The following is an 8,637-nucleotide window of genomic DNA, read 5'->3' as shown; positions in this document are numbered from 1 at the left end:
AACAACAACTACTAATAACAATAACTAAATAAACAACAACTAAATTCCATTCGTTTAGCATTGCGTCATATGTTGTTCCTACTAAATCGAAGTAGTTGTGTTTTTTTCATATTATACCCAATTGGTTATTATCATTAATATCTTATGAAATACTGCTGATTTGAGCTCAGAAATTACATAACTTATTTCTTTTTAGTAAGAACAAAATTATTTGTTTGAAAATATCGCCTCGCAGGATAAACTGTAGAAATCAGCCTCGTGCTCTCTAACTTGAAGTAGAGCAGGTTAAGAGCTCGAGACAGTTTGTTGCATACGTTTATATTGAAAAAAAAATCCATTTACGTTAGTTTCGTCGAAAACGTTTTTAATGAAAACAAACTTGCCTCTTATTAAATAAAATAATCCCAAGAAGCTGAAACGGTAACACATTGATTGACTTTAAAACTTCATTTGCTTCAAAAATATACAAATCGGAAGTAATAGCATCGTAATATCGGAAGTGATGTTCAGAGAGCTCAAAAATTGGCACCCATTTTCAAGACTCGTCGGACGTGAATGAAGAGAAACAAAAGTGATTTAAAAATTAAAACGGAAAGTTGCCAACAAAAAATGGAAAAATAAATATGAAAAACGAAACTAAAATAACCACGGTAGCCAAGAGAGAAGAAAATAAAGGGAAAAACAGAACAAGAAAAGCCACAGTGGTCGAGATGGGAAAATCAGGGTAAAATTAATTTTCACGCGCTATCACTTGAATCAGTTTTGTTGCTTCTCATTCACGTCTGACAAGTCTTGAAAATGGGCGTCAATTTTTGAGCGCTTGAAGCTCGCCGACTATTATTTCCGATTTGTATATTTTTGCATGTTTTTAATCAAGTAAACTTGTCCCTTGTTTGTTGCTTAATCAAGGATTTATGTATTCCGGGTTTAAAATTCAATGGGGGGGGGGGTCAAGTTACAGGGTTCAAATTACAGGGCAAAAAGCTATGTTACGTAATATTAAGAATTACGAAACCGCAAAAGGAATCTTCTGTTCAATATCAGGTTAAATAAAATTTCTCACAGAGTAACGAAAAGTTAGAGATTGTATTATGTTAGACATCATGGTATTTAAGTCAGATTATATAAGTAGTTATAGTTTGATTTAAAATTAAACGCTGACAAATAAAACGTTTTTCCCTTTATATATCTTCATAATATTAAAATATTTTTAAAAATATCCTACGTTTAACAGAAGCTACTTCAAAAAATGCTATTGAAAAATCAAAGAAATTTAATTAAAAATTAATTATTAAGTCGACTATAAGCAAATGTCTCTATTTCAAAGCAAAGATTTAGATTGATCATCCAGTTTTCTCAGATTTTTTTTAGAAACTTTTTCTTCACATTAATTTTTAAAAAAATTAAGATTTTTTATTTCCTTTTAATATGCCTGCATGATAAACTTCCTACTCTATCTTGATAAGAACTCTATCTTGTAAAATATTAATTCGACCGAAAACTCTACTACTTTTATATTTTATTTTATAACCCTTCGTTGAACAATTGACGACTACTAATGTTCAACTCCGTAGCGTTGTACTTTTGAAGGGAGTTCCTGGATCAATATTGGAAGAAAATTGCCTTCACGAATGTCTTTTTTGAAGGAACAACGCATTTGTGTTACATTGAGAGAAAAACCACGAACGGTTAGTTTGACGTCAAGATGACTCAAGCCCATGATCGTCTACCACTCAGGATATTTTACGTTATCACTATGATCGGTGCGAGCCGGGTGCGGAATCGATCGTGCGGTATCGATCATCCACCGCTGGGATTTCTACCCGGTTCACTTCATTGGGAGGCGAGTGCTCTATCCCCTGAGCCACCACGATCCTTTATAGATGTATTGTATGCTTAAATGCTTTAATACGAGCCGGGTACCCTGAACCAATCGAATTATAAATCCAAATTTAACTAGGTTGACGCAATCCTCCGGGTAACAAATTTTTACAGGGTATCCGGAACCGGTTCGGTAGAGGATTCGATTTTTACCGGCCACCTGGACGCGATAATATTTTAGTAGTCGGTACATTTTTAGAAAGTTACAATCTTTTTATGAATCATGAAAGTTTGTCATTTTATAACTTGGACACTTTGTACTTGAGTCCGTTAATTATATGATTTTCAAGTAAAAAAAAAAAAAATCTAAAAATTCATGGAATTACTTAATCATGTGTGCTCATATCAACCAAATTTTATTAATATCGAAGGGGTTGGACTAAAAGTGATCAGTTTAATTATTTAACAGGGTGAGTTGCCTTTTTAAAAAGTTCTTAAAGGTGCTCATTTTTTATTCAGGGCTTATAAAAAGTGCTCTATCTTTTAAAAAAAGATTTTTTCCTTGTTTTGTCGATTGTAGTTCTAAATTACAACAAGTGCATGATTTTCACAATTTTCACTGTTTTTGAATTTTATTGATTTTATGTTCATAAATTAAGAACTTTAAGCGATGGAATTTTTTTTTTATTTCAGCCCAGATCCTAATTATAATTTTTTTAAGAAAGAGATTAAAATATTTTTGAGTTCCGGAAAAGTACTTAAAGAGTGCTTATTTTTTGTTGATAAATCTGGCTAAGCAACCTTGTTTAAGTTTGAGATGTAAAATATCATTTAATCTGCAGTTTTTAATAAACCAAACATAAACCCTATTTAAACTGGAAAAAAATAATTTGTCTTTTTAAATTTGTTCATTGATTTTTTTTTTCATTTTGTGTTTTGTGCAGACAAGAATGATCTCATAGAAGACGCCTTCTTCATCATCTCCGTCTTCATCTTTGTCTTCCGCACAATTTATTGATGTATTATTTTTATTTTTCAAACTATCTAAAATGTCCGATTCAACTAATGTTTTTGTGGTTGCAACTTCAGAATCAATAAAAAGAAAATCTTTCCTCATTACATTATCATTAATTTCGTGGTTCTCTCTTAGCTGTACCCACATTTTTTTTAAAGTTCGTCTAAAGGAATATCCTCGTCCTCCGCACTTTCCAAATTCTCCACGCTTTAGCAAAACTGTTACGAATAGTACGATCCACAACATTATAGTTCCATGCCTTATAAATTTCTGTTATGCTTTCTCTTAAATTGATTTTTTTCATGGATTCCTGTATGAAATGCAAACAAAAAGAGATTTTACTGCTTTCTCTGAAAAGTAAATGGCTGCGAAAATCAATTCAAGGGCATTTCCCTCATAAAATGCGTTAACAAGTTTGAAATGTTCTGAAATATTTTGTAAAATAGGGAAAATGGATCTTAAAGAAAAGTTCGTTAAATAAAAAATTTACTTCGCTATTCGGAAGTTATTTTACGAAGAAATTTCAAAAAAGTTCCTGGTTTCTCGAGAAAAAAAATCGCTAAATAGAGAAATTTGCAAAATGAAAGTTCGTTAAATAGAAGTTCGACATTATATTATCAATTTATTGGTTGACGTAGCTTTGCGAAGTCGTCAATTTTTTTTATTATTAATGACTGTATTTGTTCCGGAATAAGAGTTTTTTTTCCCTATACTCTTATTTCAAGTTCTTTGCGCAATTTGAACCATGATGTTTATTTGGGTAATGTGCCCACTTATTAATTTTCTACTTTTATTTCTAGGATACGAAAACCACAAGGATCTAGGATACAAAGACCTAGGATACAGGATTCTAGAATACAAGGAACTCAAGTACGTTGAATGGAGGGCCACAATGGCACCCAGGCCACAAACCTTATGTCTGACTGGCAAGACTGGCTGCAAGCCGCAGAGGATTGAGTTGGAAATCGATAAGTACATTTTTACATCATTATTTTCGAAAATTATTGATTATTATTGCTTTCATCATTATCATCATGATGGCAAAGTAACAAAGCGTCAGAATGTTCATAGTGAATATAAAGACAATATATTGATAATAAGTTATATTAATAACTGACTGTCCAAGTCTACCCCACCGAATCGAAAAAAACCCTGATAAAAGTTCTATAGCTTCAACTTTTGCAAGTGAAGTAATCGTTATCATATCACGTTCGGGTCACCATTGAGGTGAAGGTAAATAAATGTGTGTTCGCTTATACATCGTAACCAATCGATTATAATCTATCTTTTAATAATTAATTTCAAACATAACAGGTTACAAAAAATGCTGAGAGTTTAGAACGGACGACTGTTCTTGCAAACATCTCGATCAGAACTGTACAGAACAACAGCTCATGAGAAAGTGAAAGTTATAGTAGTAGTTGCGAGGTAGAAGTCATCACATGCGCTCATAAAGTTACCTCATAACATGTACTGGAAGGATGAATCACTACACTAGCAATAAGATTTCATTTATGATTTGCTAGTGTAGATTTTTTTGTAAATTTCTCAATGCGGTCGTAGCACAAATGAAAAATTACCGTACACTGTGGGTAAGTATTCGTGGTTTTATTATTTCGTTATTGTTATATTGGCTAAAAAGACGTCACTTTGATTTTTCGGGGGGATAACTTTTCATATAAAGTGTCAATTGGAGCTCGTGAAATATGAAATTTTTGCGTAAGCTTTTAACTTTTCTTTTTTAAAAGAAATGATACGAAAAAAAAAAAACGTACGAAACTTAAACAGAAATCGTGTAAGTGGTTGCAGCTAACATTATCAACCGGTTTACCGTGTCTAGGTCAGCCACCTGGACCTTTATTTTACAGCAAATTATACAAAAAATGGCACATAAACCCACATAATAAACCCACATAAAACTTGAATTGTATATACATTTCAAAATTGCGTAAAAAACTAATTTGATTCCCTTAACACCAACTTTATATATTTTTGTGTTCTGATTTCAAAATCTAGTTCGAAAAGTTGGCATCTCTGTCAAAAGGGACCACTCTAAGAAATCAAACTTTTGAGCTAAATTTTGATTTAGAGGAATATTGAGGATGCGGGGAGGATATCTCAGAGATGGGATGAAACCTTTCAATTTTAGTAACCATTTTTAGGTCAAAAGTAAACTATCGATGTTTGGTGTTTAATGCAGTTGTTATAGTTTTGGTGATAGATTGAGCAATTTGGTGAATTTGGTTTAACCAAAAGTTTCTCTAAAATTACGCTAAATTGGATTGTTAACATTCCCGAAAATGATTATTATTCTACGTTTTATGTGTGTTTAACCTGAAAGTGAGAGGTGACGCATTTCCCATGAAGAGGTGTGTTATTTTTCATTTACAAATTAATTAAAATTTTTCCCTTTGGGAAGGTGCATTTTTCCTCTACGAAAAAGAACTTCCAGATTGAAAGCTCCCTTACTAATTCAATAAAAGTTCGGTTATTATTTGATTAATTTGGTTACTATTTGATTTTGTTAGCTCTTGGGTACGTAAGGCCATCATGAGTTTGGCTTTTGACTCCTTTGCTTAAAAAGTCTGCATTAAAATTAATACCAAGTGGTATTTTACTACAAATTCATAGAAAATGAAAATGGTGTTTACGAGTGATTAAAAGTCTTCCCGAGGAAGTTTTTCATATTCAATTTCAACTATCTCATAACTGCTTTGAGACGCTACAACAATAAAAATTACTGTACTGCTAAGCAGAGCCATGAAAAAGATTTATCTGAAGAGCCCGTGGTTAGATATTAATTTTTTGTCCGTAAAGCAAAATAAATGAATTTGTGCTGCACTAATTTGGCTGCAGATTATGATTCTGTTATTTGTTAATTAAGCTTCGAAAGAGATAGTGTTTTAAAACTCCCAATTAATTTTTCTTTTTTTAAATTTATTTTTTAAATGTTACATACTTAACTCACATATTAGATGTTTAATATTGAAATAGGATTATTTCACTGGGCAATTTCCTAACACTTAAAAAATATTTTAGTTTTTTTTTTTTTGGTATTGTTATTTAAAACTGAATAAGAAATTCGTAGTAGCATCTGTTATCAAAGAAAAACCTAGTTCAAACCACTTTATATGCTTAAGACATGTATAGTAGCTTATGATTAATAGAATATTTTAATAAGTGTTTTTGAGTGATTATATTTCAAACGAAGAAAAAACTTTTAAACTATTGTTTAACCTGTTTATGACCTGTTATGATTAGCTATGATAAAATATTTCGTCATACACGAACTACTACTCCGAATTACTTGAGGTAATTACTTGAATGATTATTTAACTATAAAAAAAGTTCCAAAGAGTTGAACAAAAGTTTATTCCCCGATTAACTAAACTGTCGATTCAAGGTAAGAATACTTGTATTATCCAAGCTGGATAACTTGCATAAATATCAGTTATGCAGGTTTATATACAACTGAGCTTATGTTGTTCATTTCCCAATTATTAGCTACAGTGATGAATTTTATTCCATTTTTAAGATATTGTGTGTTAATTTAAAAGTCATTGTAGCGAATAAATTTTGTCGAAAAATTTATCAACTAAAAACATTTTATTTCAACCCCCACCCCAGAGCAAGTATTATGGATACGTTTTCTAGAGAAATATTACTAATTTTGAAAAACCGTTTTCAATTATACATTAAAATAAATAAAATTAAAATAAAATAAAACTAAGAAAAATTTAAAATAAAATAAAATAAAATTAAACGATTTTTTCTTCACTTTAAAGAAGGGTTTCAAAGAGTAATCAAATATAAGGTGTAAGAAATAGTTGAATTCCCAAAAGTATGTGTAATAGTAAAAGAATAAGTTCCTAGTTAAAAACGATAATGCCTTTTCATTGTGAAGAACCTTTTTAAACAGAAGTTACTACTTTTTAGTTGGCTGACAATTTTTTGGAATAAAATGTTGTCTTTAAATAACTAATACCAAATATTTTTTTTGCGTTCTATAAAATGAAAATTCAAGGATTGTTTACAATAAACTAGAAATAATTAAAATTCTATTTATCATGAAAATGCTGTATTAATTATTTATGATGAACATTTATGCTTGAAAATCAGTTTTGTTTCTATCGTATACTCTACGAGAAAGTCAAATAGGATCAGAAATGATCAACCATTTCTATAAATTTGAATTTTAGTCTTTTTTTTTTTAATTCGAAGTGTTAAATTGTTTTTAACACAAAGTATATTTTTTAATATGGCATTTAATTCCTGAATATTTTTGCTGCGCATTATTTTTAGAAAGTAATGCTTTTAATTTTAAGCTGCAGTTTACTATTGTGAAGTCGTAAATTGTTGAAATATTTAATTGCTTGAATTTGGGAAAGCGTTTAACTGGACTTGAAAAACGTTTCTTAAAAAAATGGAACTTTTTTTCTAAATTTTGTATTTAGCTGTAAGCATAGACATCGGATATTTTTCAAAATTTAATTATGTAATAGGATAAGATTTAAATTAATCTAAGAATTCTAAAATAGCTTTCTTAAGAGCTATCAAGGTGCGTATCGTTTTTAAAGGTGCTTATTTTTGGTTTACGTTTCTTAAAAAACTCTTGAGGAAGCTTTTTCAATTTGGGGATTGTAAAAAGGGCTTTTTTTTCAAACTGATAATTTTTCTCTGCCGTGTCGTCAAAAGTTACGAAAGCAAAATCATGATTTTCACTATTTTCCTTTCTATATTTATCAGAAGCTAGTTTTTTTATCACAATTATTTAAAGTCATTGAAAATATTTTTACATTTGGTTGTTTTTATTTTATAAATGAACTTTAAACAAACTAAAAAAAACTTTTTTTTTATTGCTGTGCATATCCTAATTAGGATTTTTTTTCTTACGCAAGTGTTTGAAAATATTTTTAGATTGCTTGAAAATTACTTAAAGGGTGCTTATTTTTTGTTGGAAAGTTTGACTACGCACCCTGACCACGATGAAAACCTTACTAATAATAACTTTCGGAGCAAAAGACGGTAACCTTCTCTTACAACCCTCCCTTTTTTTGTGCCAGTCTGTTTTCAACAATCACAAGAAAGAATCATATTGAACAAATATCCCTTTTATGCTTTGGTGATATCCAAACGTTAAAATGATATTCTGTTTAAGAACGTTTTTTCCCCTTCTTTGGGAATTATTTAGGGAATTTAACCTTATTGTCCCGGGCATATGAAATTCATTCAGTAAAAAATTATTTCAAACAAGTAGGGCAATGTACGTTTAATACGTGAATGGTATAAATGTAAGTAAATCGTTTTCTTTTCAAAAATGTTATGATTCTTTTATCATTCATTTCGAAATGCAATCATAAGATCTTAAGAAATATTTCATTATAAAAACTTTATCAGAACTTCATAAATAGCTGAAATCAAATTAGTTATTTTCTGTTGCAAAATTTTATGTAATTTAATACGCTATGGACTAGAGACAATAGTAACCTTTCCCTCTTTTAATTTTGTTCAAGACTTAATTTTGAAAACCGTTTGATTTTGTTGCATTGACTACTTAATAAAGTCTATGATTAACTCAGTAACTGTTTCCAGATTTTGAGCTAAAACTATGCATTCAACATACCAACTTATTCACGTGTCAACACCCTATCTTTTGAAATCTTTAACACATTGAGTGCCACGCTAATTTTACATGGCTTGCCCGTCTGGCCAAAATGATTTTTGTGTGTTCTATATTACATTAATTTCTTCAAACCATTTTAGTAACGATAATAATATTAAAAAAATAAAATCATTAAAAA

The 8,637-nt window shown here is 30.1% G+C and overlaps 1 long non-coding RNA gene across 1 annotated transcript in view; it reads left to right on the top strand.

Annotated features, from left to right (window-relative positions):
* LOC107457118 (uncharacterized) overlaps window positions 1–4,642 on the top strand; it is a 29,048-nt gene extending 24,406 nt beyond the window's left edge. Inside the window, exon 3 of the long non-coding RNA XR_001585799.4 lies at window positions 3,637–4,642. This is a non-coding gene — a long non-coding RNA (uncharacterized lncRNA). The remainder of the gene's footprint in view (window positions 1–3,636) is intronic.
* Window positions 4,643–8,637: the final 3,995 nt, after the last annotated feature.

The sequence above is a fragment of the Parasteatoda tepidariorum genome, chromosome 6, assembly GCF_043381705.1.
Source record: "Parasteatoda tepidariorum isolate YZ-2023 chromosome 6, CAS_Ptep_4.0, whole genome shotgun sequence".
Taxonomy (NCBI): domain Eukaryota; kingdom Metazoa; phylum Arthropoda; class Arachnida; order Araneae; family Theridiidae; genus Parasteatoda; species Parasteatoda tepidariorum.
This window is presented reverse-complemented; position numbering and strand designations above follow the sequence as displayed.